The sequence below is a fragment of the Pristis pectinata genome, chromosome 7, assembly GCF_009764475.1.
Source record: "Pristis pectinata isolate sPriPec2 chromosome 7, sPriPec2.1.pri, whole genome shotgun sequence".
In the NCBI taxonomy this organism is placed as follows: domain Eukaryota; kingdom Metazoa; phylum Chordata; class Chondrichthyes; order Rhinopristiformes; family Pristidae; genus Pristis; species Pristis pectinata.
In genome coordinates this window covers 78,329,350-78,350,388 of record NC_067411.1, presented here as the reverse complement: position 1 = coordinate 78,350,388, position 21,039 = coordinate 78,329,350, and positions in this window count along the sequence as shown.

The following is a 21,039-nucleotide window of genomic DNA, read 5'->3' as shown; positions in this document are numbered from 1 at the left end:
TGTGGTAATGTATTGGTTCCGCTCATCTGTTGTCTTATGCAATGTTTTAACATTTCAAAATTTAACAGCAGACATTTTTCTGATCTAACACACAATGAAGTGAATACATTAATTACTGATTCTATTACAGGTCTTACAAACTTATCGGTGTTTGGAAATAAAGAAAGCATTAGAAATGGTGATGTTTTGCTTTATTTGAATTGCAGTAGCACTTGCATTTACAGAATAATACTATAATGGATTAGTCAGGTCTGAAAGGAATATTGGTTTGTTTGTGTGGCTTACAATGACCTGACTTCTTCTGTGACCAGCTCTTTGTTTTCATGATCAAGCTCATTTGTTAACAAGTAGTGAACAGAAAGAGCACCATCATCATCCATATTAGGATAGTCAATGATCACAGAGAATTGTGAAGGATGCCTTTAATAATCGATATGTTTAAAAAGGGAAAAACATTTATATAACATCCTTCATGACCTTAAGTTTTCTAAAGATGATTAACACCCACCAAAGTTCCTTTTGAAATGTAGTCACAGTTGTTAGATAGGAAATGTAAGTTGCCAATTTGTACACAGCAAGCCTCTCAAGCAGCAATGCAATGATGAACAGAATATGTGTTTTAATGATGATGATTGAAGGATAAATATTAGACAAGACAATATTTGAAATATTGCATATTTGAATGCAGTCAGAGCATATTTAAGTGCAATTTACTTTTTTTGGATAAATGCCGTGAGTGATCATATATATTTTCAGTACAATTATATAATCATTTTTGACAAGATTAAAATGACAGACTAGAAGTTAATCAACATAGTTGTTTGACATTCCTGAAATGCATTATTTAAAAATAGTATGTTGACCCATTTCTTTAACCTTAACTCAACGGAAGTTCTTTCACTAGTTTATGTTGTCCTTCTAGGACAAACTATTTTTGGTTTCAAAGGCATAATTACTTATTTGGGTTTAAAATGCCAGAAAATGGACAGAACTATATTTGTTGAATTAAAACTTGAGGAGAGAGGGGTCTAAATCTCCAGAAAAACAAACCTTACACATTGAATATTCACATGTACTTTCCAGTTTCTAATTTCTAAATTCACATTTTCCAAAACCGCCCTCTCTGTGGACTTAATGATACTTCCTCCACTTCAGAGATCAAAATATAAGTGTCCCACTGCACCTGACATGCCATAGGTTAAGTGCTGCCTATGAGCTCTTATGCAGGCATTTGTGGTGTGTGTCTACTAGCTATAAGTTCAGCTGCTTCCTTAATCTTAGTTTGTTGCCATTATCTTAAAATAATGTGCCAAGTAGTTACTGATTGTAACTTTACTTATACCATGCTTCTTGTTTTGGTTTACTGCCACAATGCAGAAGTATTCCCTTGATGCTCCAAATACAGGTGAGTTTCTTTTACACTCCATAGTGCAGTTACAATACAATATTGAAAAGCAAAAAAAAAACTCAATGCAATTTTACTTTAATCTTTTTAGATGCTCACAGTATTACAACTTTTTTTCCAGTGAACCATGAACACAATGGCCTGGGGTGAATGGAAAGGGAGTACAACAAACATCACCTGGTGAGCCAGGTGCTGAACCACTGGGATTTCTGAATATCAGCTAGCAGATTATCAGAGTTTTACTGTAGGAACCTTTGTCAGATGGCCCGATAATACTTTCTTGTTCTGAATCTGCCAGATGTCTGAAATGACCATTGACAACTGTTAATGATTAAATTACATTTGTCATTAGTTGGGCCACTGCCATGGCAAAGCTGACTTTTTGTTTTACAAAATTTCAACATTTCCAAGCGAAGGCACATTGCATGGGGAGGATGGAGGTGATTTTGACATTCACTAGAGATAAAGTGGTGGGTGGAGTCCATGCATTCGTCACCATGTGAGGAAGCATAGGTTCTGGTTTATTGTTGTGGGGAAATCTCCTCACATAAGAAGACAAGAAGCGGATGGAGGGTGGACCATTCAGCCCTTCATGTTCTAACATTTAATAAAATCATGGCTGATCTTATACCTCAGCACTACTTTCCTGCAGTAATCCCATTTCACTTGATTCCTTTAATACCTAAGATAAGATAAGATTTCTTTATTAGTCACATGTACATCGAAACACACAGTGAAATGCATCTTTTGTGTAGAGTGTTCTGGGGGCAGCCCGCAAGTGTTGCCACGTTTCCGGTGCCAACATAGTGTGCCCACAACTTCCTAACCCATACACCTTTGGAGTGTGGGAGGAAACCGGAGCAACTGGTGGAAACCCATGCAGTCATGGGGAGAACGTACAAACTCTTTACAGACAGTGGCCGGAATTGAACCCGGGTCGCTGGTGCTGTAATAGCGTTACGCTAACGAAAACTGTATTGGTCCCTGAATTGAATATACACTGCATATGAGCCCCCATAGCTCTCTTGGGTAGTGAATTCCAAAGATTCGCCATTGCCTAGGAGAAGAAATTTCATCCTATCTTTGTAGTGAATGACTGACCTCTTATCTTGCACCTATGACCCTTTCTTTGGATATCTTTGGCATTAATTCTGCATCTCTGCCCTCAAGCCCCATAAGAATTCTATGCGGTTCTTCTAAACTCAATCTGTTTAATTTTATACCACACCCTCATATACCACACCCACCATTCCAGGAATCAAAAACGTGTGAACTTTTGCTGCCTATTCATTACCACTTTTGCTGCAAGTACAGGCAATCCCTGCGTTACAGCTGTTCGGGTAACAGAAATTTGCCCTCACAAAATTCACAAATCACTCCCCAAAAATCTGAGATATAAAATTCGCTCTGACAGAATTTATGTGGAAGAGGGTAAAAAAAACTAAACATGAACCTTATTTTTTATTTCAGCTTGTGTTTCTGAATGCCTGCTTCGATGACACGGCTTTGCATTACAGAAAACTGTGATAGAGTCATAAAGTCATAGAGCAATACAGCATGGATACAGGCCCTTCAAGCCCAATGAGTCCATGTCAACCATGGTGCCCACCCATCTAGTCCCAATTTCCTGCATTTGGCCCACGTTCCTCTAAGCCCCACCCCTGTATGTACCCATCCAAGTGCTTCTTAAATGATACTATTGTACTTGTCTCAACCACTTACTCTGGCAGCTCGTTCCATGTACTCACCAACCTTTGCGTGAAAGTTGCCCCTCAAGTCCCTTTTAAATCTTTCCCCTCTCAGCCTAAGTCTAAGACCCCTAGTTTTGGACTCCCCTATCCTGGGGGAGAGACTGCTGCCATCCACCTTATCTATGCCACTCATGATTTTATAAACCTCTGTATGATCACCCCTCATTCTCCTATGCTCCAAGGAATAAATCTGGTGTCAGTAGTCAGGGCTGTGATTGTCCATAGAAACACGTGCTGCTCCATTCCATATCATTTCGTAAAAAGAACACAGAAAGAACTAAAGCAAAGTTGAAAGGACATGGGGTGATCCAATTTTATCCAGGAATCGTCGGACATCCCAAAATTACAGTTTCTGAGCAGAAAGAATGTGAAAATATTAATATCAGCAGCAAATAATAATTGCTTAGAGAAAGAACTAGAATAGGATCGGAATTATGCTCAGAGAAAGCTTACACTGCTGTCAATGGAAAACATCTGAGTTATACTTGTAATTAATTCAATATATAACCTGGGTCATAGAAAATCCTGCAATTAGTAAACTTTGAATGTATAGATTAATCCAAGATTAGGGGTTGGGCAAAAATTTAGGAACATTACAAACAGATGCAAAATGATTTAGATTACTTATGTAACAGGGCTAACTAATATTTAGCAGATTGAAAATTATGTAGAAGAATATGGAAGAAAGAAAGTGAATATGGCACAAATGGAGTAGTTATAAAACTTGCTAATTTAGAGCTCTAAATCTATTAAAGCTTTTGCACACTGTGCAGCATCAGGACAAAGGATAAATAAAAAATGCAGAAAGTGCCAAGGTCACTCAGACTGAACAAAGCAGCTGTGAATAAAACAGCTATGACCAAATGTTATGTCCATGTTCAAAGAAGAGAGCAAGGATAAATCCAACAGTAATAGATCAGAAAATTTAATTTTGGTGATGGAGAAGCTTTTAAAAACATTAATCTGGGATAAAATTTGATGAGTGTGGATTAAATAATGGATGGCTGTGTGAATTTGAAAAAGTCAGATCATGATTCACAAAGTGGTCTGAGTTTTTTGATGGGATAACAGAAAGCACTGATGAGATCAATGTGCTTGACGTGATGTACGTATATATACTTCCAAAGGGCATTTGGTGAAGTGCTACTTCAGAGTGCCACATAAAGTGCCAAGTTAACGTCCATGTAATAGAAGTGGTCATGGCTTAGTGACAGAAAACAGGGAACCATGGCAAATGGCTGTTTATTGCATTGAAAGAGCATGGACTGTGGTGTTCCACAGGGGTGACCGCAGCGACCACTGCCTTTTCTGATTAAATAACATGGACTTAGTTGTATTGAGAACATTTTCAAAGTTTGACGACAACCCAATACTTGGATATATAGCCAATACTAGAAAGGATAGTGATAGACATGACAAGGGCATAAATAGGCCTTTTGGAATGGATGTGTATGTGGCAGATGAAATTTAATGCAAAAAAAGTGCATGATTGTGTATTTTGTTACAAAAACATTGTCACTTCAGAATCAGAAAGGATTTCATTGAATGAACATGCAGGTGCATATGTGGCCTTTGGCACTAAATCTGGATACTGGATATCCTGGAAGCTACCACATTGCCTTTGACATTCATTAGTTTAGATTTCCACCGGTAAGGAAATGTAATGGGAGGATGGATTTGTGACTGCAGTTCAAGCACCTTTGCAACTTTATAATCTTCAGAACAATAACATGCAGTATCTGCAGAGAAATATGCCGGAAACATAAAAAGCTTTAAAAGATGTCTGGTTTATTCAAGATCCTTCTCATGCTGCACACGTGTTCTCAATAATATACACATGAGCAAATACGTCATATAGCTTATCACACATTTACATACACTATGCTGTTTTCTTTGAAAGAACAGGGGATTGACATCAGTTTGATAACATTTACAAATGTACAAATTTGACTAATTAACTGGGTTTTGAATTTACTTCAATTTTCATAGCTACTGGTGTTTCTTGAATTGGTTTTGGACACTCAACAGATATTGCTGATGTCACATTCATCTCTGCACTTATTACTGGTCTCTTCAGAAATGTTCACTGTCAACTCTTCCTCACTACATTCCTGGGTACCTTGTGCGGAGATCAACTGGTCTACATGAACATTTCTAAATCTCTCACCAACAATTATGAGCTATTCCTTGGAACCAAATATGTCCACAATCTCTCTGATATCCCATTTTCTCATCTCCGCCCTGCCTGGTGGTGCCAGCACATGAATCTTCTTTTTACAGTATGTGTTGTGATGTTTGCTTTGTTTCAACTATCTATTTTCCACCTTCCCTTCCAGATTTAGCTGAACCAGACTCAGTCATGAATCAACTATGCATCAGTATTTCTACAGGAGCATACCTATTATAGAGGGAAGCATCAACCTATAACTCAGAAGAAAATCTGTGAGTCAATGGTTCATAGAAAGACCAAATCTACCTCGCATGGCTTGCTTCTTTAGTGCCCCTTTCACTGTACAAACTAATCTGTCAGTTCTGTGGATGGTAAAGGAGATGTGAGGTGATGTTTGATCTCATTCACTTTACAAACTGTTCAAATCGAAATGACCGAGATTGTGGACCATCAACCATTGCAATCTCCGCAGGAAGACAATGTGTCGCGAAAATGGATCTGAATTCTTCTACAGTGCATTCTATGGTGGTGCCCTCTTTGACACTTTACCTCAATCCGCTTTGAATGGTTGTCCACCAACACCAGGAAGTTGACCATATCTTTCTTGCAGTAGTGGACATGCTGGGATTACCGTAAAGGTCACTTCCCCATTTGGAGTGGTGCCCTTGGTGGCTGTGATCTGCAGTTTTGGCAGACTGTGTATTTGCTGGCAAGCTCTTTCAGATCCTTATTTAGCAGGATCAATAGACAAAGCCACAAGCTGCTGCTTCATTATTAACAATGTCCAGATGTTAATGGAGTTAATCCATTGCTCTCCTTTGAAGTTCCACATGTATAACTACTTTGTGACCTCATTTGATGCAGCCCTGATTTGTGGACAGACCATAACATCTGTGGTGGAAAGGTTTTATACTCCCATCCAGACATATGTCTGAATTCACTCAGCTACTCAGAATATACTTATTTTAAATCTGGATTCTTTTGGGTCAATTTGGCTAGCTTCACACTCTTACAGGAAAATTATCTTCTACTCTTCAACTTCAGCTCCCTTTTCTTTGCTCTGTGGGATGAATATTGTATTCTCTAATCTGGTATCAATTTTCTCAGAAGTCGATCTCGATAATACATCTACCATGGCATGTTTGTTGACACTGAATGTCACAATCAGATTGAAACATGAGTACAAGCCTCCTGCTGCATTTTTGATAACATGTTTATGGGAATTGTGGATCCAAACATGGCCAGCAAGAGATTTTGGTTACTGACCATCATGAATGGTCTGCTCAACAAGAACTGGTAGCACCTTATGATCCCAAATATAATTCGCTCCCAATGTCTCTTTTTCTATCTTGCTCTTTGTTCATATGTGCATTGCAATGGCAACAAGTCTTTTTCAGGTCTTTTCCTGTAATGTGGTTTACAATTGTCCCAATTCCATAAGTAGAGGTATCACAAACAAATCTTAGAGCAGTGAGGTCATAGTACATTGGGAGAGATTCACAACTACTCTTGCAGAGATTGTATGCCTTCTGCTGTTCCTTCCCCTGCACCACAATGCATTTTTCTTCAGCAATTAATATAGCAGTGCCAATACTACTATAAGGTTTGGCTTAAGATCATGCGGAAGAAAGTTCAAAATTTTCAGATATTCTCAGGTTCCCAAGTCCTGACAACATCTTCAACCTTTTCTCTTACCAATTGCAGGCAACATTCAGTACTTCAACTCAGGGTCAATTTAAACACTTCTTTCTGCCCAAAGGCACATTTACTCTTTTAGTCTTTAACATGATGCTCATGAACCCTCTTCAAGTATTTGGAGATATTACATTAACAGTTTTGAAACCTCTTTAACATCTAGTCCATGTGGACTGAAATATTTTGTGTGACTTTCTTTATCCTTGTTTCGTGCAATAGTTCCTTGAACTAAATAAAATAGAAAATGCTGGAAAAACTCAGCAAGTCCGGCACCATCTGTGGACAGAGAAACTGTCAATATTCCGGGTCTGTGACCATTTGTAAGAAAACCTGAAATGTTGGCTTTCTTTATCCACATTTAATTGTGTGCATGTATGGTCAGGTCCAACCTGGCCATTTCAGCATTAAGCTACTGTAAACTAGCATACTGGTGATGCAAAGTCTCTATTACATTGTTGAAATCTTTTCACGCCAAACTTACTCATGTGACCCAGGCTTGCTTTCAGAATTCCTGTCTATGTTATTGCCATTTGTGTGTATATAACATTAATACCAACCTTTTACACTGTTCAAAGTCCTTAGGCCGTATCTCAAATAATGATGAGTCGGAATACGGGAAGGAGGTAGAGAGCTTAGTGACATGGTGTCATGACAACAACCTTTCCATCAATGTCAGCAAAACAAATGAGCTGGTCATTGACTCCAGGAAAGGGGGCGGTGTACATGCACCTGTCTACATCAGTGGTGCTGAGGTCGAGAGGGTTGAGAGCTTCAAGTTCCTAGGAGTGAACATCACTAATAGCCTGTCCTGGTTCAACCACGTAGCCGCCACGGCCAAGAAAGCTCACCAGCGCCTCTACTTCCTCAGAAGGTTAAAGAAATTTGGCACGTCCCCTTCGATGCTCACCAATTTTTATTGATGCACCATAGAAAGTATCCTATCTGGATGCATCACGGCTTGGTACGGCAACTTCTCTGCCCAGGACCGCAAGAAACTGCAGAGAGTTGTGAACACAGCCCAGTGCATCACGGAAACCAGTTTCCTCTCCCTGGACTCTGTCTATACGTCTCGCTGCCTTGGTGAAGCAGCCAGCATAATCAAAGACCCCACCCACCCGGGTCATTCTCTCTTCTCTCTTCTCCGATCAGGCAGAAGATACAGGATCCTGAGGGCACATACCGCCAGGCTCAAGGACAGCTTCTATCCCATGGTGATAAGACTATTGAACAGTTCCCTTATACGACGAGATGGCCTCTGACCTCATGATCTACCTTGTGACCTTGCACCTTATTGTCTTCCTGCAGTGCACTTCCCTGTAGCTGTGACACTTTACTCTGTATTCTGTTATTGTCTTTACTCTATACTACTTCAATGCAATCTGTACTACCTCAATGCACTGTGTAATGAAGTGATCTGTACAAACGGTATGCAAGACAAGTTTTTCACTGTACCTCGGTACAAGTGACTATAATAAACCAATAGCAATACCAAAACATCCTCTATTAAAGTGGCTATTTTAAATCTTGTACATTCAACAATTGAGATAGAATTAGCTCATCTGTCGAATTGCACATGAACTTGTCCTGCAGTGCTCGGATTAGAAAGGTGCAAAAATTGCACTGATGAGACAGATTCTTCAATACAATTATATAATTACCAATGATCTCACCTGGCCTTTAGTTTCTGGTTCAAATTTTGTAGCTTACTATGATCTCCAAAGGTGCCATATTAAAGTGATTCTGCAATCTCTCTATCACCTCCTTGAATTAAACATTTTCTGTGAGAGAATGCCTGGAGATCTGTTATAAGTGACATATGTATCTGCGTCTACCTCAACAATATAACTGATACACCCTGGTGGGTTCCTGGTTTTGATGCAGCAATGTGCAAAGTGTGCAGAATGCTACACAGGAAACATGAGACACTCTTAAGATGTTTCTGCTATATTCAAGGTGTTTTTTTGAATTTCACACACACAATGAAGGCATGATTACATGGATCAAACACACATCATTTGTGGTTTAGATTGTCTGTGTGTGTGTGTGTGTGTGGGGGGGGATGGTGGGGGTGGGGGGGTGGGGGAGGAGTGTGGTTGAGGTGGGTTTAAGAGCCAAGTTGTCGAGATCAGTTGTTCAAACCTTCAAAGTGTGTAAGATGACCTCTCAGCATAAATACTATGAACAAAGACTTTCAGAGAAGCTTGCAACAGTTGAGTAGCGTCAGTTTCTATTGCAGTAGTTGCCTGTCCTAAACAAAACGGAAAATGATGGAAAAGCTCATCAAGTCAGGCACTATCTGTGGAATGAGAAACAGTCAACATTTTGGGTCTGCGACCATTTGTCAGAACTGATGAAAACCTGCAACATTGACTATTTTTCTCTGCACAGATGCTGCCTGACTTGCTGAGTGTTTCTACCATTTCCTGTTTTTCTTTCCGATTTTCAGCATTTGCAGTTTCTTTGACTTTCAGTTCCATATCCTTCCTTTAGCCCAATCAATTCCCAGTGCATTTCATCATTACTTTTGCTGATGAAGTTGAGGAAACCCAATAAGTCACAAAAGCCATGCTTAGTATTACTGTAATTGAGAGATCAATGCATTGAACTTGACAACCTGCTCCTCCCAAGGGAGCTGCCCATTCACAGGCTATCAAGCTGCAATTAAGTGCAAAAGCTGTTGTGTTCAAGAGGGTTCTGATTCACTGTCAATTTTGCCAGTTTTAAACTTCCAGCTGTTCCCATATCTAGGCACTTCTCTGCAGTAAAGTCCAGTTCTAAGACCCATGATAGTGTAACTGTTGCCACTTTCAGGCAGACTTTCATTCTATAAGAGATGCAGTGCCTTGGATAACATGCCTTTAATGTGTGTGCTCTGGTGGAAGAGCAGACTGGCAGATCTAAGAAGACAGTTTATCATTGAACTTATTGTTATGCTGGTGGAGGATATTTGTAAAGATCACACATTAGCTTCCATCCCAACCTTAACCTTTGGTTGAAACACTGCCAAAACCTACCAGTTTAGAAGTCCAGTCTCTTATTTTAATTCCAGAATGCAACCACTTTTGATATATTTCATTTTGAAAAATTAACGTGCTTGCCCTGGGGGAAATTTCCAACCTACTCCTGAATTCTCTGCCAGTTTCTGACAAAGGTTTTAGATGAATTTCTCTCAGTTTTGAACATTGCCCTGGGCTCAATGAAGTATCAAAATGAATTCTTTATCCACACAAGGTTAGAAAAACTTATTTAAACAATTTAAATTGAAGGAAAATGTGATGTTTTCCTTTATTGTTGTTAACTCTAATATCTATGGTTTTTATTAAACAAAGCACTTAAAAAGTCTGATGCATCTGGGCTCAGGTCCAGAGAAAATTCCCTATTAAGCAAGTGCTTCCTTACATTTGCTATATCCTTTTTATTAGCTTTATTGATAATAGTTTCATATTGATATATTTTAACTAATTTTTCAGTCATACCCCTATTTCCAACTTTACATCCTGTACTTGTTTCCTATTTCCTGCTTTGCCTTATCACTACTTATATTGAAGTGCCAACATGGCACTGTTGATATCATGTCACCTCTGAGTCAGAAAGTTGCAGATTCCAGTCCCAGGGTTAACTTGAGCACACAGTGTGAATTTCCATAGTGATTCTTTTGCTCATCCACTTTTTATTGGAAACCAAAGGAAAATGTATAATTATCAGTGATCCTTGTTTCAGTAAAAGCCAGGATGACTGTAATCAGCCATAATTAAGTTGTGGACATCAGGAGCCTGATAGGAAACATGCCTGAGCAAGGAGTGAAATGTAGAAGAGAAACTTTGAGTTAATTTTGACTTTGGGTGGTGGAGTAAAATAGGTGAATTTTGTTCCCATATGCAACTCTCCTGATTTTCAAATCCATTATCTTCACCAATAACATTTGAAGAGTAGGTTTTTGGGCAGAATTGAACAGGCTGCTCACATGTCATAGAGACATAGAGTCACAGTGCAATACAGCACAGAAAAGCCCCTTGGCCCAACACGACTGTGCCAACCATTGAGCATCCATTTACATTAATTCTACACTAACCTTATTTTTAATATTCTCCCAATATTCCCATCAACTTTTCTAGATTGGTATTGGTATTGGTTTATTATTGTCACTTGTACTGAGATACAATGGAAAAACTTGTCTTGCATACTGATCAGAAAGGTCAATTCATTACACAGTGCAGTTACATTGAGTTAGTACAGAATGCATTGAGTACAGGTGAAAAACAATAACAGTACAGAGTAAAGTGTCACAGCTACAGAGAAAGTGCAGTGCAGGTAGACAATAAGGTGCAAGGTCACAAGGTAGATCATGAGGTCAGAGGCCAACTCATCGTATAAGGGAACCATTCAATAGTCTTATCACAGTGCGATAGAATCTGTCCTTAAGCCTGGTGGTACATGCCCTCAGGCTCCAGTATCTTCTACCTGCTGGAAGAGGAGAGAAGAGAGAATGACCAAGGTGATTGGGGTCTTTGATTATGCTGGCTGCTTCGCCAAGGCAGCAAGAGGTAAAGACAGAGTCCAAGGAGGGGAGGCTGGTTATACTATTCACCCACACGCTAGGAATAATTCACAGTGGTCAATTGATGTACCAACCCATATGTCTTCAGGATATGGGATGAAACCAGAGCATCCGGAGCAAACCCATGTGATCACAGGGAGAAAGTGCAATCTCCACACAGACAGCAGCTGAGGTCAGTATTGAACCCAGGCTGCTGGACCTGTGGGGCAGGTCAACTGGCAAATCCGAACTCAACTTAAAAGCAGGGCTTTTAAGGTAGCATTCTCTATTTTTAGACTAAACAATCCTAGAAGATTTGCTGTTCACAGGGAGATGGTCGCTTGTTTTCCTGACAGCTCTCAGGAGATCCTGTTGGTGAGTATGGTCCAGCAGGATCATACTATTCATGTGTATCTCTGGGAACATTCCCAAGGTCATTGCCAAGCAGCAAAAGTTCTCCACATCTCTGACTTTTCCTAGTTCCGATCAAGTTAATTCTGTTTCTCTCTCCACAGATGCAGCCTGATCTGCTGAGTACTTCTGGCATTTTTCCATTTCATTGATGTGGAACGGAAGAGTTAAAGAAGCCAAAAGCCTGGGGTCCTGCCCAGTTTGATGGCATGGACTCTGTCAGTTTTAATTCTCTCTCTCTCTCTCTCTCTCTCTCTCTCACACACACACACACACACATACACACACACACACACACACACACACACACACACACACACATACACACACACACACACACACACACACACACACACACACACACACACACACACACACTCTCTCTCTTTCTCTCTCTCTCTCTGCAGCTGGCCTGACCGAGGGGGCTGCCAGCTGCTGGGCTGGAACACCAGTGGCAGAATGCCACAATTCCTCCCCACAAAAGCTGGCTTGAAAGATGCCTGCTGTTCCAGTGCTGTGCCAGATCTGAAACGTGATAAATATAGCACTGCCAACTTTGTGATGGACGGCTCCAACTGTTGCTATTAATTGAGAAGATGAAAACTGGCTGGAATTCTTCCAGTTGGATGAAATAGGCCTTGGTGAGGATAAGCATCAGAGTGTGGCAATCAGGAAAGATCAAACCCCTCTTTGTGGGTGGAGAAAAGGGATGCAGGTGCGATGGTTGATGGATGACTAGAGAGCTCCCAAGTTCGGGGATCAGGGTCACCTAGGGAGCTGGGAGCATTCTAAAAAGCAGCGATCTTCAGCAGTTGGTAGCATATGTCTCCATTCTCCCAAGCCCTGGGAATTCTGTCTGGCATTTGTTAAATCAGGCTTCCAGCTGTACTGGGGCGCCTGATCTAAAGGCGGACAATAATGTACCCTGCTTTTCCAGGATAGGCACCTGCATGCCATATAAAACACATCTGTAAGAATGGCAGTAGGTGTGCATGTGGCTCTCTGAGCATAACTTAGCAGAAATTTCTTCCCTCAGAGTTTGGCGAATCTTTGGAATGCTCCGCCCTTGAGGCTGGTGGAGGCCAGATCATTGGATATATTTGTGGAGTTGGATAAATATTAGAAACATCAAGGAACTGAGGGTTTGGGGAACTGGCACAGAAGAGGAGTTGAGGCCTGCATAGATCAACCATGATCATGTTGGATGGTGGAGCAGGCTTGAGGGGCCGAGTGGCCTACTCCTGCTCCTATCTTCCTGCGTAGTTTTGTTCTTAAGTTGCTCCCACAACCATGACACTCACTTACTGTTCTGAGGGTTTCATTTTGACCATTAGGCAATAATATATTACTTTAAAAGCAAGATAGGACCACTTTTGACCCAAACATGGATCTAAGTTGTCATGGCAAAATGACAAAGCTGGTGGTTTCATACCCCTCCTCCTTTTACAAATTGTCCAAACTTTCTTTTTCACAAGGACTGCTGCTTGTCTGCTTGTGGGCAGGCATGGTAGTGTAGCGGTTAGCTCAACGCCATTACAGCGCCAGCGACCTGGATTCAATTCCAGCTGCTGTCTGTAAGGAGTTCATGCGTTCTCCCCACACCTGCGTGGGTTTCCTCTGGGTGATTCGGTTTCCTCCCACATTCCAACAAAAGACATACTGGTTAGGAAGTTGTGGGCATGCTATGTTGGCACCAGAAGCGTGGCGACACTTGCGGGCTGCCCCCAGAACGCTCTACACAAAAGTTGCATTTCACTGTGTGTTTCGATGTACATGTGACTAATAGAGATATCTTATCTTATCTTATCATTGCCTTCAGCCAATCATTTATCTTGCCCAAATACCTGAGGCTTTTCCAGGACCATAATTTCAGACTGTAGAGATTTTTGGAACAAGTCGTGCTTTGCACTGACTACAACGTACTCTCCACACCCATCTCAACCTGCAGCATCTTCTCATTCAGTTGTTTCACTCTGTAGTGTATCTGCATCACTCATCTCCCTCAGCATTGCATTGTTGTCACTCTCCATGGTTGTCTTCCCTCATTTCATTCTGCTGTGTCCCCCTTCACAGATTTCACTCTGTGGTGTATCTGGTTGCTCATTTCAACTTGATTGGAACTAGGAAAATTTGGAGACGTGGAGAAGGTTTCCTGCTTGGCATTGACCTTGAGAACACAATCTCTACACTTGCTTCACTCTGTAGCATATTCTCTTCACCTTTATTTTCATTTTGCAGTGTTCACTCAGCACTCATCTCACTCTGTAGCTTATTACCTTCCCTTATCTTACTCTGCTGTGTACTCCTCATTATTTTCATTCTGCAGTGCTCTCTCATCACTCTTCTCACTCTGCAGTATATTCTTCTCACTCAGTTCACCCAATGGCATTAAAACGTTCATTTCTTCACCCCACAGTGTGTTCTCATCAATTATTTCACTCAGCAGTGTATTCGCTTCACTCGTTTTTTTCTGCATTTTATTCTCTTTATTCATATCTCACTGCTGCATCTTTTCATCAGCTGCTTCACTTTGCGTCATATTCCCTTGCTTCATTCAGTGGCATATTTCCCTCACTTGTACAACCCACTATTCATCTTGCACTGTAGTGTACTCCCTTCACTGATATCACCCTGCAGTGGATATCGTCACTCATTTTGTTTGAGAACACAATCTCTCCAATTGTTTCACTCTGCTGTGGAGTCTCTTCCCTAATTTATTCTACAGTGTTCTCTCATCACACTTCTCACTCTGCAGCATAATACTTCCACTCATTTCACATTGCAGCCTCTCCTCATTCAGTTGTTTTACTCTACAGTGTGTCTGCTTCACTAATCTCGCTGAGAAGTGTGTTCTCATCACTCATTTCACCCTGCAGCATTTTGTCATTGCTCTCCTTACTCTGCAGAGTATTCCCTTCGCTCACTTAGCTCCCTTGTTTCACTCAACCTTTTCTGTTTCACTCTGTACTGTCCGCTTATTCCTCTTCTCACTCTGCATCATACCGCCTTCACCTTTTGACCCAGCAGCATATCCTCTAAACATGTTTGGCTCTGCAGCAGATACACTCACTTATTTCACATGAGAGCACTGGTTTCACTCTGCTGTGTGATCCCTTCACTAGTATCACTCTGCAGAATGTGTTGTCACTGGTTTCACGCTGTACTCTATTTAGGGTCACCAGTTCCATTCTCTACACTCCTTTCACTCTGTAGTGCATTCCTTTCACTTCTTCCACTCTCCAGTGTACTCTTCTTAACTCATCTTGCTAGGTAACATATTCTTTTACTTGCTTCACTCCACAGTGTATTACCATTACTCAGCTTGGCCAAGTAGTGATGAAGAGGGGAAAACTGATGTTAATCTGTGATCATGAAACAGAAGTGGTATATACTGTATCTTCTAGTCCTGGTTAAATTTACAGGGGTGGCAGACAGGGGGTGGGATTGAATTAGCAGGACATGCTGGTACTAGATAAAACACAATGTGTTTTACAGTAAAACCTGGAATGAAAGCAGAAGGATCTCTCCTAGGCTTGGAGGCCCAGGATGTTGTGGTTCTCTACAAAAATGTAATCAGAGATAAAGATGTTGCCAGCCAGGGTGACTTCCATCCATTGTGACTAGTGAGCCTCAGTTACAGCAGAAGAATGACCAAAGTTGTGAGACCATTAGGTTAGCTTCCAGTGACAGAGGATTCTAGTCGGCGCAAGCCTTCTCAAGGATGGCTTGCCATATGAAACTCTCAATAAGACTGAAGAGTGTCTCTGCCTCAAGAAAAATCCCATCATTACAGAAAGATAGCAGACTACTGCAAGCCCTGGGTTAACATGCATGGAGGTATCAAAGATAGCATCAGCAAGGGTGTCCTAAGAGTAAGGGCGTAGGTTGGAACAACAACATCCCTAAGAGGCAAGACCTTCTGCAGTACTGATTGAGCCATGGTTGACCCCCTTCATTGATTTAATGGTAGTGTGCAGGATATGCTGCGTCAGGAGGTTACAGAGGGACATATTTTGTGTTCCTGATTTTTTTTCCGTGGACTGTCTTTACTTAAGCTATTCCTCTGAGGTTGCTCTCAAGAATTTGATTTGGATGGACTGATTTGGGGAATTGATGTATAATAGGGCTATTTGCAAAGATAAAATTTGATCTGCCATATAATTTTAGACTTGCAATATCTCCGAAATCCTTTCCCATTCACTGTGTTTAATATACGATGCATTATTTGCAGAGTTACAGGGAAAATAAGGAGGGGAATGATGCTCCCCTGGGAGTCAGCATGGACTCAATGGGCCTTCTCCTTTGTTGCTATAAAAGTATAAGTATGATTTGGATTTGAGAACAAAATGTAACATTTGTAAATTTGTTGACAACATGGAATGTATTGGGATTGGGGGCTGCAAGGAGGATGCACAAATCCTTCAAGGTGATTTAAATAAGTTGAGTGAGTGGATAAATAATGGCAGACACAACACAACGTGTTGGTAAAACAGAAAGGCAGCATCTCTGGAGACAGAGGGACAGTCAAGACCCTGCATCAGGACAGAGAGTGTAGAGGGGAGATAGCCATCTGTCCATCAACCCCCTTCTTATCTTAGTTCCACCTATCGCCTGCCAGATCCTGCATCACCCCTCCCCCTTACCTCTTTATACTGGCTATCTTGGTCCTGATGTAGAGTCTTAACCCAAAATGTTGGCTGTCCCTCTGTCTCTATGGATGCTACTTTACCTGCTGAGTTCTTTGTTTTTTGGTTGGTTTTTCCTCCAGATTCCAGCATCTGCAGTCTCTTGTGTCTCTAAATTTACCTAGCCTTTTATTTCACTGAAATTTAGTTATTTGAGCAGGATGAGAGAATGAATAATTATTTTCTTGTAAATGTTATGTTGCTGTAAGAATCTCTGAACAAAACTGTCAAACACGAGTTGGGTATAAACCATCTTATGTCATTACCTCTGTTACAGGGCACAAATGGACATCTGGACAGCTATAATGCTCAGAGTCCCTAGGCATTCTATCTGGCTAATGGACCTCATTTACCATGAGCTTTCTTAAGTGGATTCACTACAAATACCCTATATAAAATACTGTATCTGAGCCCCTTGATGTACTTCACTGTTGTAACTCACTCTAAAATGACTACAGGCCCTCTTTACTTCCTTTCCTCTAGGAGAAAGAAATCCTTTGAAAAAATACAACACATGAACCTGAAAGAAATCTGTAATGTCCACCATTTGAATTTTTCTCAATATGAAAAAAATTACTTTTTTATTTATTCCATTTGATAATTTTCATTTATTTCTTCACTGTATTGTGAAGCAACAAGCAATGTTTTTTGTTTGATAATGGTCCTAGGAATTACTTTGGGATGGTTTTGCCACATTAAGGGTGCTGTATAATTGAAAGTTATATTGAGTTTTTGTTGTGGTGGTGGTGAAAGGCGAAGAAAAATTTGTTTACTAAGAATTTTCCCATTTGTCCTGGAATTAAGAAGCATAAATATGGGGGAGAGGTGTTGCCTGGTTATGGGGAAAATTCAAATGTAGGTATGGGAAAACGGAAAGATGTATGGAAGGTGCACCTGAATGATGCAAGCCCTCTATCATCCTAGCAGCCACCTTCCTGGCCAGAACAGGTGTCCTGTGGTAACACACCACTTTTGAAACTATAACAAAAGGACAAAGCAGAAGCTGCCAGTCCAGTAAATTGTGTTGGGGAGTCATTTCCATTCCATTTCCAAGATGGCGCTGGAGTGTGGCGACTTGTTGCAAGCTGCTCTCTACAGATCTCCTCATTACCTTTACTATAATCGCTCTACACTTTTAAATTTAAATTACCTGTCCTACAACTCAATGCACTCTGAACTAACTCAATGTAACTGCACTGTGTAATGAATTGGCCTGTACGATCGGTATGCAAGACAAGTTTTTCACTGTACCTCGGTATAAGTGACAATAATAAACCAATACCAATACCAATTTTGTGAGTGGGAAAGCAGACCACTGGGGAGCTGGGGCAACTAAAACTCAACCAGAGGTAGGAATGTTCCTTTGGGCTCCATAATATGTTTTACACCAGCCTTTGCATTCATGAGGTTTTACTGAGGAAGATTTTGAAGCTCACCATTGTGCAGAAGTAGAATGCTATTACCTTGAAAAAGCTGTGGCATGGTTTATCATCCAATTCTCCCATTTGTGCATCTCAGCTACCCAGAGCAGGTTAAAATCCCTGAAGAGTGATGACTACTGAGTTTGAAACTTAACTCCGTTTAAGCCAAGCTCTCTTCAGTGCTGAAATGAAGCTTCTCTGTTTTCCTGTTCTTGATTGTGTTTATTGGTCATTACCAGATACCAGATAGAAAAGAGGTTCCTTTAAAGTTTTAAGGTTCAAACATCAGTTCTTTGATATTAAGATGACAGGTTAGGAATCAGTTTAATTTTGATGGCTAACTGTTCAGGTCAGCTGCAAGAATATTTTATCAAGAAACAGATGTGCTGCTGTGTGCCAGAAGAAAAGCTGCAGGAAATTCATAGATCTGAGGTTAAGTGAATATTTGTGGTGTTGGATTAGACACTATTTGGACTTACTGAAAGCAGTAAAATAACAACATGGAATAAGCTTATGTTTTGAACCAGCAAGGGCCAGCAATGTGTGCTAATAATCTGATGCTTCTTTTGGCCTCATAGAAGTCTTCAAATATGTCATATTTGGGAGAGTTCTCCAGCAACCTACGGAAGCCTTTTCATGTCCAGAGAAATTGTGAGTTTGCACCATGTAACAGGCATAGGATTCTGAATTGGATGTTGAAATTACTTCCTGTCTGTTTTGGGTGGGACTACTAAGAGCACATTCAAAAGTTTCTTGAAGTTTCCACCTAGACTATCAGTTGCGAATCATTCATTGTTCAAGAGGGTAGACGGGTAATTGACAACTGAAGGTTTCTTCCAACATATTTTTGAAAAATTAGAATGCACATTTTTCTACATCAGATAGAATGACTTCCATCAACAACCAGATCACAGCGATACAGACCTTTAGCTTTTTTGACTGAGTGAACTGAGGAGAATCATGGTGAGGCATAGTTTAAGTAATTCTAAAATAAGATGGAAACTTATTTTCTATTCCAAATACTAAATTGGTGTTATAATTGGAAAAAAATCAAATAATCAAATGATTGATTTACCAATATTGCAATCAATACAGAACTATTGTTGATTGCAACCGCATTTATAAAAGTTCAGTTTAAAAAGGATATATAATACTTAAAGCAAATAACCAATGTGGCCTAATTTGAGTGGGATATTCAACATCCTCTGTGTCTGGAGGTATCATGTTCTGTCATTTGCAATGAGTGCACTCTATGTACGTATCCTCTCGTAAAGTAAATGATTTACTGGTATTTCTTACCTAATCCAGAGGCAGCTATGGTGACTTCTTTTTCACAGCCTCCCAGATCGCAGAGATTAAAGCTGTAGGAGTCACGCTGCCAATAAGCACGTGCTCTTCAGCAGAGTACTTCTCTCTCTTGCCAATGTTTGTTTAAACTTGCTGCCCTAGCTTCTGTGTTTTGGAAATCAAAAGCATTCTTCTCTGTTGTTGAAGCCTACTGAGCCCAGTGGGATGGCCTCTAGTGTTGCAGAGATTTAAAGATTTCTGCCTCATGGTAATCCAATAAGTAAAACAATTGCAAAGACTCTACGGACGGTCCAGATGGAACAAAAGTGCCGTCTGGGTAAACCAGTGAAATGTACATTACCTAGAATGATGCAAATTAATTGTTCTAACTGGTTACTTAGATAAACGTTTTCTCTTATTAATGAACTATTTTATTGATCATTGTAAAATTTTGAAACTAAAATCAATAATATTGGAAATTATTTATGGAATTGATCAGTTACAAAATAGAACAATTACTTTTCCCAGTCAGTTGGCTGCTGCCTGAATACTTTGTGGGAGAAAATTTTCATCCTTTCCTTTTACCAACACCCTGATAGGTCAGAAATAAATCAGCTACACCCTCTCTTAAATATTGATTAGCTATATAGGCAAATGTGGCTCCAGGTTTAATCCCAGGGACATGCTGGGTTGGTTGATCTCAAGTGGAAATAATCTGGGAAATTACAGGTCTTAATGTTGCAGATTTGATAGGAAGAAAGTATCCAAATGCACAACACTGCAGATGCTGGAATCCAATAATTAAAAACAAAATATAAGCAGCTCAGACAGTTTCTCCAAAGGAAGAGGAGAGGCAGGGCTAACATTTCAGGTTATTGACCTTTCATTAGAACCGGAGGAAAATAGAAGCAAATTCTCAGTTGCAGAGAAATAGAGAGAGACAGAGAGAACAAAAGGGAAATATTGTGGCGACTCACCGTCTAGTCGGGCGAACCGGCTCGGCAGTCGGGTCGCGCGGCGTCGGAGCGACGAGGCCCAAGATGGCGGCGGGCCTCGTCTTTCCGAGCGACGGGGAGAACCCGCGCGCGGGAAAGTCCTGATGACGTAGGACTTACGTCATTGCCGGTTGTTTTGAGCGGGAGCATTCTCCCTTAAAGGGCCCGCGCAAGGCGAGAAAATAAACCGGTTCTGTTTGGCAATCCTCCGAGTAGAGTCTTGTTTTATTCCGCGGTAGCAACCGCTACATTGGTGACCCCGACGGTCCAAACGGCTTTTGGACCCGCGAAATGGACGACAGCGCAGCAGCCAACGCAGTGGCCCTCAAGCTGCCCACCTTTTGGACACTTCGGCCCAGCGTCTGGTTTGACCAGGCCGAAGCGCAATTCCACCTTCGGCAGATCACCTCCGACTCCACGAAGTACTACCATGTGGTTAGCTCTCTGGACCAAGAGACAGCCGCCCAGGTTGGAGACTTCATCCACTCGCCTCCGGAGGAAGATAAGTACCCAGCTTTCAAAGACCTTTTGATCAGGACCTTTGGCCTCTCCCGTCGTTAGCGCGCCGCCCGCCTGCTTCATCTGAATGGCCTGGGGGACAGATCCCCATCCGCCCTAATGAATGAGATGCTGGCATTGGCCGAGGGACACAAGCCATGCCTGATGTTCGAACAGGCCTTCC